This window comes from Trichogramma pretiosum, unplaced genomic scaffold (genome assembly GCF_000599845.2).
Source record: "Trichogramma pretiosum strain Unisexual culture from Peru unplaced genomic scaffold, Tpre_2.0 scaffold12, whole genome shotgun sequence".
NCBI classification, from domain to species: Eukaryota; Metazoa; Arthropoda; class Insecta; order Hymenoptera; family Trichogrammatidae; genus Trichogramma; species Trichogramma pretiosum.
The window spans coordinates 2,130,029-2,151,208 of record NW_019641690.1 but is presented as its reverse complement, the minus strand read 5'-3'; the positions used below and the strand labels follow the sequence as shown (position 1 = coordinate 2,151,208).

The 21,180-nt window shown below is 45.3% G+C and overlaps 1 protein-coding gene across 2 annotated transcripts in view; it reads right to left on the bottom strand.

The window, feature by feature from the left end:
• The window catches only part of LOC106655313, a 190,647-nt gene that overhangs the window by 114,109 nt on the left and 55,358 nt on the right, over window positions 1-21,180 (bottom strand). The window contains exon 1 of one of the 2 annotated variants that reach the window (XM_023461863.1): window positions 14,710-14,741. The exons of the other annotated variant lie outside the window; for it this stretch is intronic. The gene's annotated coding sequence lies outside the window, so the exon portion shown is untranslated. Of the gene's footprint in view, window positions 1-14,709; window positions 14,742-21,180 lie in introns of those variants that run through there. 2 annotated transcript variants of the gene reach the window in all.

Genomic DNA, 21,180 nt, shown 5'->3' with positions numbered 1-21,180 from the left:
CCTCTTATATGCGCGCTTGAAAATTGGCCCAGAATTATACGGCGATGATCGATAATCGAAGGGCAATAATGCACTAGAGAGATTTGCCGAAAAAAAAGGAAGAAGAGGACGAGGGAAACAGACTGTCAAAAGTCAAGCTCAATTATACGTGCGCGGGGGTAGCGCATGAGTCCAAATGCTCTACTACTACTCTCGGGCGCTTACTGGGAGGGAGAGAGAGCTAATAACAACGGGAGTGACAAGTTGTCACCCAGGCACAGGCGCGGTAGAAGTGTTCTTAATTAAAGGCGTAAAAAGCCTGCCGTAGCCTGACTTTGGAAATCCTCGCGCCCGAGTCGCACGCGCGCATCAACGCAGCACCAGTAACAGCAGCAGCAGCAGCAGCAGCCGCATGTCACCTGTCAGCGCCTCGTTCCCGCGAACGGCGTCGGCTTGAAACGACGACTTTTTGCCCTCAACGCGCTACGACGAAGCAGCGGTAGCAGCGCAGCAGCAGTGACGAGGAAATACATAAGGAAATTTTCGGGGCGCCAGTAGGAAGAGAAGCAAAGAGAGAGAGCAAAACGCACAAATATTATTAGGAGTTGAAAAGAATGAAATTAAACTGCGTATACAGTCGCGAGGAATTTTCACAATATATAATATATCCCAAGCTCATCGTCGTCGTCATCGTCGTTGCGACGTTAGACTCGAGCGAGAGAGAAGAGGCTCGAAGTTTAAAAATATATTCTTTGCGGTCTTTGAGCAAAGATGTTAGAATAATAAAATGTACCTTTAATAAAAGTCTAGACCAATTCATTATGGTAATGCCGCGTGTAACACAATGGCTCTCGCGTGTCTCCCGCAAAAGAAGAGAAAGAGAGATCGAATGCATCATTGAGAGGGACAGCATCAGTTCTCTCTGGTGTGTGTGACACAAAAATATATTTCAGCGCTTTAAAATGTCAGCATATGTTCGGCGAGCGGGCTCACGACCCGAGTCGGGGTTATAATTGAGAGAAAGAGGATAAAATTAATAGATTGTCTAGACGCGAAAAGCCCCGAACTTTAAATAAGGTGTTAATGTACCGGCCGGCTGAATTATACATTTACATTCGCCGAGACACCTCGACCGTATTCGAGCTATATTATTTTCGAATATATAGGTACACACATGGGCGTTTCTTTCATATACCAATGTGACATCTCCACCCATATAATATAATCGAAAATAGTGTATATAATAATATATAATACATCGTAGTGAGTCCATTATAAACCCGTGTATTATTATTATTATACATATAATATCCGTGACGCGATTCAAAATTCAGCGTGTGTTGCCCCGCGACTGCACACATAATACACAATGAGCAAATAAATCCTTGAGTATACATCAATTACCCTATCCACGCGCTTTTACACGTATAAATACGGACGCGATCGCGGCGCGCAAATTATTCGAAATAGCGCGCTCGGATACGCATCTTCTCCTTTGCCGTGCAGCCGTGCGGCAGGAAACCAACGAAAAAAAAAAGGTTCATCGTGAAGCTACACAAAAACCAATTGTCTATTCGCGCGTGAGCGTAAATCCCAATATGGTTCACTTATAACACAATGAATAAATAAATAAAACGCACTCTGGAAACAGGGAGAGAGAGAGAAGGCTCACGTATATCGCGGCAACATTACGTACCATCGAGGCCTGCGTCAAGGGAGATAGAGCAAAAGAGGAGAGAGAGAGAGAGGCGCGAAATATTCGAAATATATATAGATTCGCGCCGCGGTGTATCCTCTCTTATATAAACTGTATGTATGAATCAAATGCACATGTACGATCTGCGGCGCACACAGCGTGATCTGTTGCACACTGCCGGGGTACAGGCAAGCACACACAAGGCAAGTCAAGGCGCAGCGAGATCGCGCGCGAGAAAGCGAGAGGATCGAAAAGGCAAAATCCCGCATGAGAATCCGGGATTCCGGCGGATGAAGGGGGTGTTCGTATATACGCGTACGGGTATAGGTAAAGAGAGAGAAAACTAGCTGATTTATCGTCATAACCGTGGCGATAAAGACTCTCTTTGTCGAACTCGCGAGAGCCTGTGTGTCTGTGTATATGTGTGTCCGCTGGTGCATGTACGATATATACCGCGCGCGGAATATCCCACCACCATACGAACGTGTGTTTGTGTGTGCACACGAGCGAGAACACGCAAGATGATTTATTTGCATTTAGTCAGTTTTTACTCTTCTCCCCCTCTCCTTTCCCTCTGTGTATGTCCTGCCTATGAGAGCGAGCGTACACATAATATTCGCGCGCGTCTGCGTTATTGTTATCGATGTCTGCTCCTTTTTTTTCGCGCGGTATTATATTATATTTTTGGAGCTGGCTAGTTTTCGGGACTATTTAGACAAAAGAGCGCGATAAATCAGGCGGCGACGAGCTTTTTTCACGGCGTGAATATTGCGTAAATACACACAATAAACCCATAGGCTAGCTTCGACGACGTATACGATCCCGCCGTAATACGCTAGCAAAATCGGCGAAAAAACACTCTCAACGCCGCGCTGTGCATCATGGTTATACATACGTAAAAAATTTTAAAAGAGCCAAATAAACATTCCGCGCGCGGCGGCGGTGGTACGGCACTCGATCGTCGGTGGAAATTCAATTTTTCAAAAGGCAATAACCATATTTATTTTTTTGCTCGTTCGCTTGGCTCGCACACGCGCGGCATCGTCGTCGGGGAAATAGAAGGAGGAAAAAAAAAGGAACTTATCGACGCCGCGAAAAACTCAAAGACGCATTATACGTGAGCTGCAACGACTTCCTCATTCTTTCTACGTAGAAACACACACACACACACACTCACATATAGAAGCTATTTTCCAAAGCGGCAGCAGCAGCAGCAGCAGCAGTGGCAGCTTCTTCTTCGCGAGAGCTACTAGCATATGCGCGCCCAACCGACCAATAGATCATCGGGTGAAAATTACCGGTGCGTTTTATCTCCTCGCACTTCTTCTCTTATATAAAGCATTGAATCACATCTACACATTATATATTATACGCTATGCGGTTATATGGCCTTCTCTCTCTCGTGCTCCTCTCTTCTTCTCTTTACTCCTCGCGCAGCTCCTTTTCTCTCTCTCACTCGGCCCGACAAAGGGGGCGACGCACTCACGGCGCAAAGATAAACAGGAAAGGCTATAGCAGTGGCTGTTAAGAGAACGAACGTATATACGTGCGCGCAGCACGGTACAGGCAGCAAAAATCGAAAAAGGCAACGCAACGCGCGCGACCATGTTATATTTATTTATCCGAGGTTACCAAGAGAGACTTATATCCTTGCTCCCTCTGTCTCTATATATCTCTAAACAGGCGCTGACAAAAAAATACAAAAAAAAAGAAAAGAAAACGTAAAGGAAAAGGAGTAGTGTGAAAAAGAAAAGCCCCCGTGTGGTGCAGCAGTAGTATGCGGGTCGCGCGCGCGCAGATACAAGAAGGGACTCTCTCCCTCTTCCTCTCTCTCTCGAGTTATGTACACGTGTGGTGCATTAGGCCGATTAAAAATATCGTTGTTTTATTTTTCGGGAAAAGAAGTGAGATTCTGGATAGCAGCTACTACCGCTGCTGCTGCAATGTGTACCCGTGCGCGCGAGCGCTCAACATATTACAGGCTCAAACTTTATGGGAGCATTATCCAGGCCGAGCGTTTACCACGCGCGTGTATAGATATATGGGGGCGGACACCACGACACACGTATAGTACGAGGCACACGTCTCGACGACGCGAAAATTTATAACTCCTCGGGCGCGTGCGAGAGCAGACGTGTTGGTGGTGCTGCTACTACTGCTGTATTGTTTTGTGTGTCTGTATACGAGTCCAGACTGCCTTTAATAGATATCAGAGGCTGTTTTTGTTGTCGTGGCTTTTTTATTTCCATTTTAGAACCAAAAATTGAATCAGCTTATTATTACGATTGAGGCCGGCCGACCTAATATAGAATCGTGTAAAAGTCACGCACGCGCGAGAACGAAACAATTACGTCCTTTTTTTGCACTCGCCGAGAGCTTTTGTCTTTTCGAAAAATCACGAGAACAAACCACTTCATTTCCGAGGCATCTTTGTGTATTATATTATAACACAGACACACACGCGGACGCACGTGTATATTTATAGCAGGCGCGCGCGTGAGCCCGTCATCATCCATGCGGTATTCTCTCTGTCTTTTTCTCTCTCTCTCTCGACGCCCACCTTGTTTTCTCTCTCTCTTTCATTCATAAACGATAACAATGGCATTCAAGCGTTATACATGGAGAGTCTGCGCGGAAAAAAAAAGTTATGTCATCGTAATAAATGCGGCGCATGCATCAAAAGCAGCTATATAGCGTATATATATTATATACATGTTGACGCGTCTGTGCATAATACAGCCGTCGTGTGTGTCTGTGTGCGTGTGTACAGCATAATCACATTGTGCCTCGGCACGGCCAAAGTATATGTTTTCGCACACAGCTCTCTTGAGAGAGAAAGAGAGAGAGACCCGTGCGCAAGGTGTCCTGCAGCTGACCTACTGCCTGAGGAGCAGAGAGCCTGCAGCACCTGGAATGTGTGTGTATGTGTGTGCGTTGGTGTTTGTGTGCCTTGACATTTCTGAAAGAGACATCCATTTGAATAATAGGGCTTTCCGGGACTCGTACTTATTTTTCTCCTCGTTTTTATCTATTTTTTTATAAAAAAACGTGGGCCCTTAAAATTTTTTTCGAATGAATATCTACTTCACGGGTTAATGTTGGTTTTATGGCCGTGAAAAATTCACCATAATAGCGAGGCGTGAGAAATCGCTCCGATATTTTATAGACGTTCGACGAAAATATCAACTCGAACGACGTTGGAGTGGGTACTATACTGTACGTGTGTGACACGGATTTTTGTGAAACTCGAACACGTCCCTTCGCTCTCCAACGTCTACATCCAATTATACAATCAACGGGCGGCTGAAAAAGCGACGACACGGCCCGGGATTCCGCGCGCGAAAGTAAACAAATCCGGCAAAATCCAGCTAAACGGCGTGCATAAGCGCAATGAATTTTTCAGCGCCAGTTATACGATCGTCCGAAACGAGGTACATCTTACGGGGGCCAAATTCAACGAACCTGTGCTCGCGCGCTCTGCAAGCTCCCTTTTCTACTTGGCTCTCGTTGCACTGCTGCTGTTGCGCCACTACTGGGATATGCGCGTACACGATAAAAAACGACGAGTTTTTACTTAATGAAGTGTCTCTCCTCGAGAAAATCATCTCGCTCCGCGTGGCTTGTAGTGGCAGTGCAGCAGCAAAAGCAAAGCGTAAATATACATGTTTCGGTATACGTACGGGCCTGCGTTATACACGCGTGGGCCAAACCCTCTCTCACAAATTAACCCGACGCTGCTGCAGCTTGACGTATCTTAATTTAGGCCGGACGCAAGGCGTCGCGCTCGCTTAGCTTCTTCTTCTTCTATCTCCTCTCTGCACCACTACTACCACTACTACTATATTATACACATGTGCCACATTTTGGCCTCAAGGTATGCGACTTCGGATTGGGCGGACGTCGAGTTTTGCCGTCTCTGTCTCTGTGGTGCGCGTACACAGAGAGAAAATAATTAAAACGAGAGAGACAGAGACATTTCTGGTAGCTGTATACGCGTGCAGTGCGCAGAGTCGTTTGCATTGCGATCATTTTGGAATTGCGCGTAATGCGCGTTGCGTTCGGGGTATACTCCCGTGATGAACGATCGTGTGACGAGCGGTGATATTTTTTCTTCTTTTTTTTCTACTTTTCTTGCCGCCGTATTACCGTGTGCAGTGTCGAAATAGCTGACCGTTTTGGAACAGAGAGGCGTGTATCGACAAAATGAATAGATCAGTCGTCTGCGTCTCACTGAGCTTGCGAGCGCACAATGAAACAAAACAACGGAGAAACAGAGTAACGGCAAGCAGCAGTTAAAAATGCACCGTACGAGAAAAAGATCTCGCGCGTTAAAGAAACAGCAGCAGCAGGAGGAGTCGAACGAGAGAGAAAGAGAAAAGCAGCAGCCGTCGGTCTTGTTCGCGTTGACTCTTTTCTCTCTCACTCTCGTGCGCAGTGCGAGAGTGTTGGAAAACGTCAGTCGAGCGGAGCGCCCGACCGAGGGAGAGGGAGAGCAGCTTTGGCGTTTGGCAGCTAGTCGACGACTAGACGCACGCGAGACTCGCTGGAATGGTTCTCTCTCCGTATTCTAATTGAAAAATGCCACTGCGACATTTCGGGCATACTGCTAGTTTCTCTGCCTCTGTATTTTTTTTTATTTTTATTTTATTTCACTCGCACAGACTTTGGCTCGCTCTCGAATTAATATAAAATCAAGCCGTGTACTTTTCGCACCTGCGCTCGCATATACGTGTATACACTGGGCGCGACGATCATTCGCGAATGGATCGCGATATTTCAAAGTTTGCGGTTTGTATGTGTATATATGCTGCAAATACGTATAAACGACAAGCACTCGGAAAAAGAGAGACAGAGAGAGAGAACCGTCGACGGCTTCTATAATTTACGAGGCGCGAGATATTAGCGTCGACGAGTGCGCGCGTTTACTGGCTTTCCTCCTCTTTTTCTCTCTCTCTCTCTGCTGTTGCTGCCTGCCTGCCTGAGCATCGCCTCTCGTTTGTTCTCTAGCCGCTTTTATGACTTACAGTGCAATTCTAGAGTGTATGTATATGTGGTTTGTGTGTTATTATTATATATATATATCTACGTGTCTGACTTTTAGATCTGCTCTTTTGATTTTCTCGATGCTCGAGAGTACGCCTCCATCTCTCTATTTCTCTCTCCTCCTCTACTTCGGCTCTCTTCCTTTTGCAGGACGCGCCGAGATTCATGAAGCGTTCAGCTATTTATTTGCCGGGGCGCGCGCGCGAGCTTATATGGTTCTGGCACGTGTGCAGGCAGCGCATACGCTATACATCGGCTCGCGCGGCCCGACTGTATTTTTAGCGCGCACATTACACAGTCCTCCTCCGACAATAAATATAGAAATTTTATCGTCAATTTAATTAAACGAAGTTAAATTTGCGAAATTATTTCGAACAAACGTAAAATTACAATAGCAATTTCTATACATGGATTTGCTGCGCGCGGCTCTCCCACTCGCGTGCAGTGCGCAAGCACGAGAGTCTAATTAGCGCGCGGAACCATGAAACGCTTGTATGAGCGAATACATAGACACACAGAGCTCTCTCTCTCTCTCTCTCTCTCACGAAGACTCGGTTGAATATCAAAATAATCCAATTTAGTATACGCATCCCTCGTTAGCCCAATTAAATCATGTTCGCTGCTGTAGCATATACGCGCACGAGTTCGCGGCGACTCGACCACACCTAGTATAAATCCATGTACTCACATACACATATAAACGGATAGTTTGTATATGAGTCTGTGTGTGTGTATTATATAAAATCAGATTAATTGAATACATATCCTCTCTGTAGCCGTCTCTCTATCTCATGAGGCGGTGTGGCGGTGATGGTGGCGGCGGGCAATAGAGCGCGAGCTTCGTGAGCATAAGGATTCTTCACCTTACCCTTACTCACTCACTCACTCTCTCGTATTATATTCCAAAAATTCCGCACAGAGCTCTCTCTCTCTCTCTCTCACTCGGAGAGCTTTCTCGCTTTACTCTTGCGAAATAACTCAACTTCAACCCTTTTCGCGCCCGGCCCACGCATATACACGCACACAAGCGTGTGTATAAGGGAAATTCTCGACGCGTACGTGTGTATATAGGGCGGAGTGTGCAACACACACACACACACACACAGGCGCACAACACCCTTCGCACGCCGCGTCGAGCTCGAGCGAGTATTAAGCGCGCAAGATTGAAATCGAATTGAGTTAGGTTATGTAAATTGTTCGTTGAAATTCCCGTGTATAGATGTGTGTGCCATTGCAGCGAGTGTATGTATAGTTGTACAATGCTTCGCTCCATCTGTCTGTCTCTCAGGCTCTATACTCGTTCTTCGACGACGACAGCGGCGGCGGCGTTACGAATCGATAAACTTCACGCCCTGGCACGCGCTCGCTGTCTGCTTTCTGCTGCTGCTGCTCTACTGCCTTCCTCGAGTCGTCGTCGTCGCTGCCGCTTGCTCTTTCTTATATTAGATACTAGCTCCGCGATTTCTCTCGGTTCTCTTCTCTCTTTATCTCGACATGGTCCCTATAAGAATTTCGGACTCGTCGCTCATTTCGAGCTCGATCGTATTCGCCTCGTATATATAATATATAAGACTCGACGAGAGGCGAGCTTTTATCTCGCGAAGGCGCGATAAACGTTAATTATTCAAAGTGCGCGCGAGTTTCGCAATCCGTGCAGCGCCTAGCCGCGGTAGTACTCACTCGATCGATCCATAAAACTCACTCGTCGGTGCTTTAGCACGCGCGCGCGCACACACACACATGCATTATGCGCGAAACAGACGTAAAGGATGTCCTCGAACGTTAAATTCTAGACAGTAACAACGCTTTGTAGCCGTATTTTCAATTTTGCGCACCCTTTGACTCTTGCGAGCGTCGGCGCGGCTCTTTCACTTCCTTTCTCTCTCACTCTCATCAGCACCTTTGAGAAGAGAAAAGCTCGCGCCTTTCGGGTTATGTAGATCGTAAAAGTGCACGTCGTTATGCTCGTTATAGACGCGGAGCACCCCGCCTACACACACATACATTATACACACACGTATATAGCGTGGGGCATAAATTTTTCAACGAGTTATAAAATGTATATGGATCCGCGACGACGACAAGCTTGTGTGTAAGCTGCCTCGCACGAGCGCACGTTTACGAGTCTTTATCCAGGCATGAGATAGCAAGAAAAACGAAGACGACGACGACTTTGTGCGAGCGCGCCAATGTTTTACCGGGCTTTTTCTTTTGTCGCGGAATTAATTCGCCTCTCCTGCTGCTGAGCGAATTAAGCAATTGTTTTCTATTAAAAAGTTTCAGTCCGCCAAATAAAGTTGTCGTTTCGACAACGAGAAAATTGAGTAAAAAACTTTTCATGGCGAAGCATCAGAGACCCCGAGCTACCCGACCGGCCAGCCGTGGGCATGATAATTTTTCCGAAGCCGCAGGATGATTTTCCTCTCTCTTTCTCTCTCTCTCTCTCTCTCTCTCTCTCACGTCATTATAATTTCGAAGGAGAAATATTGCGAAATGGGGCAAGTTTCAAATGCGACGAAAATTTGCATAAACACGAGTACAGCAAAGCAAGCGTAAATGTATCATCTCATAATTGTAGAGAGAGACAGAGACGCAGAGCTCTAAAGAAAAAAATAAACGCGCTACAAACGAGTCGAGCGAGCGACGAGATGACGACGGCGACGCATCATCGAGAATATTTGCACTGGAGTATTTAAGAAAGGGGCGGTTTGTTCGCCCCAAAATCAAGAGAGAGATAGAAAAAGATCACCTTATTTTTCTTTTGAAGGGCTCGAACGCGAGTCTAATTTTTCTTGCAGCTCCCTGTTGTTTGCTCTGCTTTTAGTCGACGCAGTGACGCAGCAGCGGAAAGCGGGGGGAGGGGAGGACCGTTCAATTGGCGAAACTTTTTTTTTGCTCTGCAATATAACGGGTCGATCTAATTGCGATTATTTGCCGAGTGTCCTCAATTTTGTAGATTAATAAGTAATCGGCTTTTAGCTCTTCCAATAATCATTGCTTTTTATTTATAACGCACGAATAACCAGCAGGTATTTTTTAAGCCTGTACATCTTCATTAAACGAATTGGATCTCAAGAGCTAGTGGAGCCTAGTAGTGGCAGCAGCAAGTAGCGCCGCGATATAAATGAGAAAATCAACAGGACCTAATCAAACCGCAGAAATTCTCCCGGTAATTCTTCAAGCGCTCGTTTCCCGAATATAAAGAAAACATTTCTTCGCTCTCGCTGGAGCAGCGGCTCGTCTCCTTCTCGCCCGAACCTCCTTATATTCTCCGACTCTACTTTCTCAGTTAAAAAACGTCTTGCAGCGGTGGCGGCGTCGACGACGACGACGAACTACGACGACATTCCGAGTATTTTAATTTCGTTTACCCGTAGCGCGTGAAAAATGGAGGGCTGGCGAATGAAAAGCCCTCGCATAAAAGAGAAAGTGATAGGCAGTGCGGGTGGCCGGAGAGGGAGGAGGGAGAGAGGAGGACAAGGGGGTTGCCGCCGCCGCCGCTGCTGCTACGAGTCGCCGGCATTGGTCGATATTTTTCCTCTACTCTCTCTTTCTCTCTTTCTTTCTCTCGTGACACTTGTGTGTATGTATATGTGCTGTACTATGTGCGTGTGTAGAAAATTTCGCTGTTGCTGCTGCTGCTGTCGACGCGACGTCGTTTCCAAGGCAGGGATCGCGTCGATGTCCTTTGTGCGCGCGATATGTGTTTTTTTTTCTTTTCTCCGCGCGAAGGTGTATGCGAGTCTGTGCATGCATGGGAGTGCGATTTATGCGAAATGTCTGTTTCGTGTACTTATACGTATGCGCGTATGTATACAGAAAATGGGAAATGAAAGTGTGCGGCTGCAGGTCGATTGATCGTTCGCGCACGTTGCGGAATGCGAGGTTTGCTACATGCCACGGGAGAAAGAGCAAAGACAAAAAAAAGGAATTTTTTTTCATCGAGGCCTATTTTTTGCAATAAATATATGGACGAAGTGTGCGTTTGAAATAAGTTAAGATATTATTTTCTGCCGACTGGGTAAAGCCAATAAAACCAGCGGCAACCTCGGTTGCAGAATGCTCCAGCAGATATATGGATATTACTCGTGTGCCTTTTTTTTATTATGCTTCTGAAGGATGGGTACGTCACGATGCTTGGACGATAGAATGAAAGAAAATAACTTGTTCTTAAAGTCAATAAGCAATATAAGTAGTGAAACTTCTGCATGATTTTTTGTAAATAACATTAAAATAAAACTTAAGCATGCTGCTGCAGTGCCACAAACAAAGTTATTACTTTTTCTACACTAACATATTTATCAAATATTAAGATTGTTAATTGGTTTGATTTTAGTCTAGTTTCCAGTCAACTTTAAATGTCATAATGCTACTTTAAATCTTCCCCACTAGGTGGCGAGTACACGTGCCTGTAAATCTGTAAGAGATTAAGTCAATTTAATTGTATAAGTAAAATTTCGGCTTTTGTAAATCATGTCAGGTTGATATTGCGAATATTTTTACAAATGTCCCATGGCTTTTTGAACATTCTACGAGGTATGAATTTTCGGACTAGGTTGCCGCTGCACATAGTTCATCGACATCAAATGAGTAATGACAAGCTACAATACATTTTCTATATACCGAGAGCAACATCGGGAAATGAATGGGATACGTACACGCGTACCGACGTAGAAGAAACGTAAATATACTGTATCTATCACGCGGTGCAAAGGGATAAAAAAAAACCCGAGAAAGAAAAGAGGGAATCCGAGTGAGACAAGAACAGCGTTCGCGCGCAGCTATATGCTACACACACACATGCGTTGAACTGGTCACGAGACAGATAAAGTTAGTAAATAAACGGGGGGCAGAAAAATGAATACAAGAAAATATACGCGCACCTATATAGAGTCAAACAACGCAAGAGAAAGAGCATTTGGTCGATCGATAAAATGGGAGAGCTTTTTACCCCCTCGAGCGAAGATTGATCATTGCTGCTGCCACTGCTGCTGTTATACCGGAAACCGCAAAGTGATCCCAGAATTGGAATTAATGCCACGCGATTAAAAAAAAATAGAGTGCGCACTGACTTTATTAATTCGATGATTTTTGGCGCAAACGAGCTTTATATCTACAATGCGAAATTGACACAATCGCGCGCACGGGGAGAGAGAGAGAGGGGACATTGACGAATGAATTGATTGCATTTCCGAGTCATTCTCGCGAACTGTCATTATTTATACTGCGCATTAGTGCTAAAAATGCATGAAAAAGCTCTCTCTCTCTCATCCCACCCGCAAGCTCATCGAGTTTTTTTTTTGTATACTTTCCGATACACTCACGCGCGCAAACGTATATAAGCACATACAGAACCGCGCTAATTCCAGCGGTAAACTCGAGGGCCTTGGCTATGCCATTATCGTCCTTAACCGGGAGAGAAGCCTATATAGTACGAGTTTGCTCGTGTGGGCTCGAGCTGCCTTCGCCGTAGTAGCTTCTACACACACAGAAGCAGCTAACCGTATATTATACATACCGCGCGCGCACTATTATAAGCAAATACGCCTTGCGAAGCTTCTGCTGACCACCTCAGCACCATCACCGCTTCTGCTGCTGCTGCTGCTGCTGCTGTGTATTATATATATGTATGGATAAGTTCGAAGACAAACAGCCGCGCGTGCTGCTGACCGCGGAATTGGTCACGTACGCCGCCGCCGCTGCTGAGCTGCACAACTATACATACACTACCTATATACTATAGATACCGTATATAACGACGAGCTTCGATGATCTTTACTCTATTCTCTCTCGCTCTCTATGTCATATATAACGCTGCATAAACTATATCGTATATATATTCTTGGCGCGCATAAAGGAAGAAGCGAGTCGAGAGGGTTTTGAGTGGAATGGCGGGAGGGGGGGACAAGGTTTTGTCTTTTACGATTTGCTTACGCGCGCACAGGCAACTCAGCTCTCTCTCATGCTTCTGCTACTGCCGAGATAATAACAAAACTTGATTTGCCTCTTAACTTCTTTCTCTCTCTCTCTCGCTCACTCTCGCTCGGCGGAGAATTTCGTTAATGCTCATAAGCAACCTAATTGAATGCCATGTGTCATTAAAACTTGAATCTCTATAGGAATAATCTTGAAGTTACCAGCAAGATGTATTATATGGCCCTTAGCCGCTCTCTGCACGAGAGTGAGAGAGGACTGGAACTTTAAACTACACATATATATAAGCGCGAGCTCGACGCCATATACTAACTTTCGAGCTTTACAGGATATGCAAAAGTTGCCCTATGCACGCGCGCGCGCGAACTCATGCTGATGATGCTGCTTCGGCGTGTGCAGCTTTCGCAGCTTTATAGTTGTTGCAAGCTGCATCGGGTCCGATTCATTCGGATACGGCCGGTGCATCGCCGTGATTTATATTTGAGTTTGGATCAGGATTTAAAAATAACACGTTGGATCTTTGGAGCAAAAGCGGAGAAAGACAATCTCATGCAATATTTTTTATAATGACCGATCGTAAGCGATGAAATTGATGCCTGTAATTAAGACCACGTAAAAGACGACGCATTTTTCAAAAATTATGCAAGGCCTCGTATAAAAACGCAAATTCATTTTCTCTGCCTGTGCGATCGCTTCTCTTGCGGCATTACGCGCGTGATTACGCGGGCGCATGTGCTTTTGCACAGTGTGTACATCCAGCAGCAACAGCAGCAACAGCGGCAGCGAACTTTCACCTCTCGACGCGGACATAACTGATGGCGAATCGTTAATCCTTCGACGCGCCTACATACACGATACGTATACCAATACACAGCGTCGTTTGGCGCTCGTGGTGTTTAGCTGAATTTTCACGCTCGCGGAGTCGCAAAAAAAGTCTTTAGCGCGCCCAAGCCTAGGGCATCTTGTATATATACCTATATGGACGGCGGACGCGCGTGGGGGTACGTGCATGCGGTATATATATCAAAAGCGAAAGACGATACGTGTGGTGTACATAATGTGTGGCGTAAAACGTCGACGTTGCTGCACGACGAGCTGCAGCAGCATGAGTAACAACAACAACGACGCGACGACCGAGGTATATAACGGCCTACGTCAGGATACATAATACAGCTCTCCACGAGCTCGCTGCTGAGGCCGCGCGCACCACGCGGCCCGTGGGTACCGTATATCCCCGGCGTATAACTTATTCACTTTGTAAAATCATCGAAGTATTTTCTCTCATCATCGAGCGAATCGAGTACACACACACGCCACACATTTTGTTCGCGATATGTGCCTGTCGTTTTGATTATTTTTCAAGCGAACGACGCGCATACATAACGCGCGCTAGCCTATGTGTGCCATGATATATAATGGTATTGTGGTGTGCTGGGCTGCTTGTCAACTTGACTTTTTCAATACATTTGATTTTCCGCGCGCATAGCGAGGCTTTTGTTACGCGGCGAGTCATTATAAGTGGTGTATATAGCGCAAGACCTCATATACGCAGCGCGATATAATGATCGTTAATGCATGGCATATAATACACATTTCGAAAGAAAATAATCAATGAGCTATGCGTCCCGCTCGACGTTGCGCCATATTATATAGCTGCTACGCGAAGCTCGAATGCTTCTCGCAAGACACAAACGAAGAGATATCTGCTTCCGGATAAGCTCGAGACATTTTTCCTTGCTCCGAAGAAGCGGCAGCGGTATGATATTTTACGCATATAATACGAAGACGAGGTATTTCGCGTTTTTGCAATTTTTTTCCATCCCCGCGCGCGAGAGACTACTATATATATCGCTACTACATTTCGCGCACATGCTCTGCACGGCGCACAGAGCGAGCGAGCAAGCTCGAATATGACGCGTTAGACAAAGTGGAGGTATTTTTCACGCCCAGACAAGATGGCCGATGACGCGTTGAAATTTTTATAAAATACACCCATCGCTTTGCGGGTTCGCGAGCGTACACCAAAGAGCGACAGAACACGGAAATGATATACTTACGGCTCGTGACTGTACGGCATGCGAGACATTTTACCCCCCGGACGACGACGACGAGTTGATAATTTGACACTCACCTGGAAGCAGAAAAAGAGAGATAGAAAATTTAGTTATATATTTATGCGAAGATCGAACTTTGATACACAAAGCGTATACAACTTTGCTTTTTACTTTCAACTTGGGAAAAAGAGTAACAGGGCGCGCGATATAGGGTACGTACAACAACAGAAAAAAAGAGAGGCAAACGCCATGATATCGGATGATGCATTAATAAACTTTTACGAAAAGATTTTCAGTCTCGCTCGTTCTCGAGAGGGAGTAAAAAAGTTTCGGCCGCGGCGCTTGTACAACACACGCACACGCGCGCACACACTTTGCTTTTGCAATTCGATATAGTCGGCCAAGTCACCATCTCTCGCCCACTTGTTCGCCTCCCGAGAGAGGTACATACTGCAGAAAGTCAAGGCCTCGAGACTACACGAAGCTACGCGAAATGTTGTTGTTGTTGTTGCTGTGTACTTTTATATACATTTATACCCCCGTATATACCTATGTACGATACGCAAACACAGCGGAGTGTTTTCGTTTGGGAAAAGCTAACGGCATTTCCGGCGTCGTCGTCGTAGTCGTGACTCTCCGTGCAACACGACGAGCGAATTCGACACCCATTGCCGAGAAAGACAGCAGCGGCAGCAGCATCAGTGCATTGAATTTGTAAGCGCGCGAAAACGTTAAAGAGATGCTAAGTGATGCTGGGTATATATACCGGGGCTTCTTAAAGTTGGCCGCTCGAGCATTAGCACACACACACACACTTTTCTCACTCTCTTTCGGTGCCTAATGAATATTCATTTTATTCTTTCGACACCCTTTTTAGGATAGAGAGAATTAGCCGGCTCTCGAGGAAGGTACATTGTTTGACATGGCATATACATATTAAGCTAGAGCCCGGTCAGGCTAATAGTCGTTACTTTTAACTATACTAGATTACACAGTGAGCTTTAATCGATGTAAGAGAGAGCTGAGTACGAGCAAAAGAAAGACTTCGTCCATCATTATGCACTTTGGGAAAATTGCCCTCGCGTATATACAGCGCATACAGTTCTGCTGCGTGGATGATCGCCCACCTTACCCTTCGGAATGGGGAAAAAAATGAGACAAATTCGACGATACACGAGGAAATAAAGAGCATAGGATTACCAAGATCCTGGACTGAGAAACGGAGTATATAAAGAAAAAGGGCAGAAAAAAAAACAAGAAAAGTAAGAGAGACAGAGAGGAGCGAGTATAAGGCGAAATGACCCAGAGCTGCTTGTATGTGTCCAAGAAAGTAGAAAAAACGAAGACCGACAAACGATCGAGAATCAACGAGGGGAAAAATAACTAGTAAATGTAGTATATACTGCTACGCGCGCGCGCGCAAGCTGCAGTACGATGGTAGAGTATAGCGTGTACGAAGCTCCGAAATTCCGGAAACGACCCTTTCTTCTGCACGGTAAAACGCTTGCCATGGCTGTTTTTTTCTTCTTCATCTTTCTCTCGTGTATAGGTAAGCACATACACATACACGAAGAGAAAGAAAAGCCGAGTCAGGCTGACGCAGTTGATAGGCATACTTTTTTTTTGTCTCCCGGCTCGCTTAAGCCGGCATCGCGATATTTCCTTCGCACTTTTCTCCATATATATCTCTATGTCTTTCTTGCGCTCCAATCGATGTACGTTGAACGCCACGCTGCACGCGCACAGCTTGTGTATGTGACTTTATATGGCTATCTCGGACCTTCGTAAGGGACGCGATTAAATATTAAAATTTTTCACGCCGTATTCACTCGTACGTGCGTACGTTATAATGTAAGCACACACCCACGCAATGGTTCGCATTGTATGAAAAATGACCCTTGTTATTTGTTACGGAAATATGTCGTTTTTTTCTCCGTTTTGTTCTTACAGTATGTGTGTGTAGCGCTATGCTGCTGGTATGGTACAGTCGTCCAAGGAGGGTTGCAACGTGTCGTAATAAACGTGTGTTTTGTATCTAAAATATGTAGAGATGTAGATATTCAAATGACGCAGCACTACTGCTACGTACTTTGAGCGCGCGCCTTCGTCGCGTATACGTGTGTGAGTGTGTGTGCTGTGTGTGTTTAAAACTCGCGCGCAAAACGAGGGATAAAAGTATAGCGAAGGAAGAAAGGAAAAAAATAGTCAACATGGAAAATTCATGCACGCCTGCATATTATCGGGAGATTTCATCCAAGCGTGTGCTTAGTCGCAGCAGCAGCAGAACAACAGCTCCGGGTATATCGGATTAAAATTACATTATTTTACACGAATGCACCTACAGTGTGTGCGCGCGCGTGGAGGGATCGTTTCTCGTGGAGCGTGTTTAAAGCCATTAAAGTATTGAGAAATTAAGAAAACGTATACACCGAGTGGATGTATAAATCGCTTATTGAGCAAAAATTCACATGTGAGTCTGTCTACTGTGTGTGTGTGTGATAACTCTCATACGTTTGCATGCTGTTGCAGTCGAATAGTTAGTACAGATCTACCTACATATAACGCGAGAAAGAGAGAAATTACGCAACAGGCGCTGCTGCGCTCGACGACGACGACGACGACGAGAGCAACTGCAAAATTCAAACATGCTACCGGCGTGTACGAATAAACGATACACGAGTGTCTAGTCGGAATAAGAAATAAAAGCCTCTCTCGCGGGCGCTTGAATTATAACATCCTCGCTCGCGCGCAAGAGCAGCAGTAGGCGCTTTCGAAACGCGGATCCCACGACCTTTTTTTTTGGTGTACATATAAAAAAGCAAGAGATTCTTGCAAATGTGGTACTTTCAAATAATGTTAAATTCACGCATACGTGCGATAATTATTCAAATTACAATTGTTATTTTTAATGACCGCGTGGCTTTTCTCGGGCCTTTAGTCACTTTGTGGTACTAGGCAAAACGATTAATGGACGCGTTGCATATAAATCCGATCGATTCGACACTGCACGCCTTTTCTCTTTCCCTCGCGATATATATAAGATACCTTTTTACCTCGAAACAATATCAAAGCGTCGGAGCGATTAATTTTTTTTTCTGCTTTTCGTTCGCGTTATGTTCCATAATATCAAAGGCTAGGAGAGAATTTCCGGCCGATGTTTTTCTCTCCGTCTCTCTCTCGCCCGTGTATATCGGATCTATTTACCATACAGGATTTCGGTTTGCACACAGCGCGCAATATATGTATAAATAATACTTTTTTTGTTGGCTTGGCCTCTCGGAGCAACACAGCAGCATCAGCAGCAGCAAATGCACGGCGCGCGATGTTATCGGCAATTCTCGGGGCCCCGTGTATGTATCTGGTAGCTCTTGCAGCTCTTGCGCGCGCGGATGTTAATGCAACCATTGAGGCTTTACAGTTAGGAATAGTTATTAGGGAGAGTCTACGACGACGACGCGATCTCCTTGCTGCGAGCTTATTTGCACGAGCCTGTTGTTGCCTATTCTTCGCCTCTCGTGTAGCTATATGCTGCTGCATGCGCCGCTGCTCTTGTGATAATCATTGATACACGCGACTTAAATTATTGCGTCATTTTGTATGGCCTGGTCTGTACGGTCACACAAACACACATGGCAGAGCTTTTTACACAACGTTGTAAAGATTACGTCGAGGGATTTTAAATATCTATTAGTTCTTGTTTCCCTGTGTCCGGGATTTCTTTCTTTCGGTCATTTTATTTGAAAAAATCCGCCATCGGCTCGTTCCGCGTTCCTTCAATATAATCAACCTGCCTTGTCACGGCAGCAGCAGCAGATTTCGCTAGAGTCATAAATCTTAATCGTCGATTAAAAAACTTCTCGACCGCCGCCGCGAGAGGAAAGAAACTTGTGCTCTCTTGCTCTCTCGAGCGCTGCGTGGATGCATGGGACGGAAAGGCCGTGGGGAGATTGAGAGAGAAAGAAAAAAACATGAGCCAAGTCGAAAACAAAAGACTTGCCCAGGCCGCGCGCGGCGCAAAAAACACGCAGGCCGCATCGTGGGGTACTACATACTACGACGTCAACGCGCGACGTACCCGAGAGCTTTGACGAGAGAAGTCGAGTGAGCACATATTACAGATTTATTGAATTTTCGAGAACCCTCTATATTTTTTCGACTTCTGCGCTATTTTTTAGTTTGAAAATTTCGTTTTACAAGGTGTAAAATCACAATGGATTAAATAAAAGAAAAAAATGAAAATATATTTCAAAAATATTTGCCGTTTAATGAATAATAAATATTAATTATTAATTAATTGAGAAAATATTAATGTTTTTTTTTCAGCTTTGTCGACACAATATTTGAATTGCAATCATATTTTTTTCTGATAAATGAAAAAAAAAATGTATAATGAATGATTTAATTTATAATCTTCACACGAGTTTGAATCTCGCGCTTATTGAAATTCCTCAAATACACCAAGATCTAAATAACGACGACATCGAAGACATAACATTTATCGCGTACGCGAAAAATTTTATTGCAGTGCATCGTAACAGTGGCTGTAGATGTTTGCAGCAAAAAATCAATCAAACGTTTAACAACGTGCTGTTGATGCTGCTGGTGCTGGTGCAGCGGCGGCGCGCACGCGGTATTATCCTTACAGCGTAAATCGTGAAAGAGCCACGAGGTATAGTTGGAGTTCGAGCGATGAAAAAGGACTGTGTGTGTGTATCCTTATGTATACGCGTTTTTTGTCGCTGTTGTTTCTCTCGCTCTCTCGTCCCTATTCTTATGCCATGAAGCTAGTATATAATACGTATAAGCTGCAGGGCCGGCTGCTGCGCGTGACGAAATTGCCGTGAAAGGAAGGATATATACGTATGATACATCGAACGCGTTTTGCGGTGATGTTGCGCGTCCGCGTATACGATAGTATAAGAGTAGTGGTAGCTGTGCACGTGCATCGCGCCAACAGTTTCTCTTCTTCTTCTTTTACTTCTGCTCCCTATATATACAGCATATATACTGGCCGCTCGCACGCATGGCAGCTTTTTGCCACTGCTGTATGTGTTTACTCTGTACGCAAGTTCGGGGATTGCCTTTCAGCCGGGCGCCCGTGCTCGTGCGTGAGCGTGGCGCGTTATTATAATATACGGAACTGTTTCTGTTACTGTACCGTGCAGCTAATAGCGCTCGTCATTTTTCGTGGGCGAAAATGTCGTCGGCCCATTTATACACACATACACACTGTACGTATACGAGGCAAGCGATAAGTAGCGTGGAGAATCGAAGCGATACTGTACACCGTTACACAAGACGACTGCGTGCCGCGGGGGGAAATTGCCTTTTCTCCGGCTGCGAGAGCTTATATGCACGGCTATAATATATAAATGTATTTCGAGCTACTACTCGACGGGGAGTGGCCCAGCAGCAGCAGCAGCTCTCGAGTGAAAAATCGACACGACAATTGCATAAACACAGTCGTTCGTATTCGAGCTTTTTTTCTTCTTCTTCTAATCAAGTGTTTTTTTTCGTCAAACGCTACACCGAGTGCTGCAGCACACGAGCGACGCTTGTGTACACACATCATAGCGTGCGAGTGTATCTGTGCACTTGGCACTGTAAGGCAATGACTATTTCATCCGTCTGTTTTATGATTACATAAACATCAAAGCACGTAATTTATTTCATTGAGATTTATAAGCGATGATTACCTCGAGACATCATCGTATTATATCTGTATGTGTACGTTTCTATATACGGGAGCGCAGGACGCATAAATACTCACGCACTAAACGAGTATAGTAGTAGTAGCTGACGCGAGCGCGAGAGATCGGTATAAAACTTATAACGAATGCCTTGACGCCCGAAGCGGTGACTTTTTTATCCGCGCGTCTTTTATATGGGCTGCCCGATATTACTCATAGCTCAAAACTGATGGGGTAATTTTTCGTCGAGATATCTTCGCGGCGGTGGCGCGGCAATGAAAAAGCAAACGAGCTGCTGCTAATGCTACTTACTGCCATCTGGGCAATTAAATAATCGTCGCTCCAATCGACGTTGTAATATACAAGCTCTCAGCCGAGCACGAGCCATACGTAGCAGCAAAAGCTTGAATCGAGTTGTAAAACGGTAAAATTTGCAACCCTTCTCCGTTTATATGGGAAATTTCTCCCGTATAAACTGACCTTACCATCGCGCAAAACCGTTATTATAACGCGAGAAAGAATCTCTGACACTTGCCTATCTCGTGTGCAGTCGAGAGTAGCCGGGGCAGCATACATGCGCTTTGAAATAAAATCACCTTGCTCGCGACTCTAATCCGTACCTGCAGCCGCGCACGGGAAATTCTCTGCTCTCGCGCCGTCATTTCCATTTTTTTCTCTTTTATTTTTACTTTTATCCTACCGTTCCCCGGTCATTTTGTCAATCATTCTGCACTTTAATCTTTTATAGATCATCGCGCGCCCGAGCCCGTGCCTCGATGTTAAT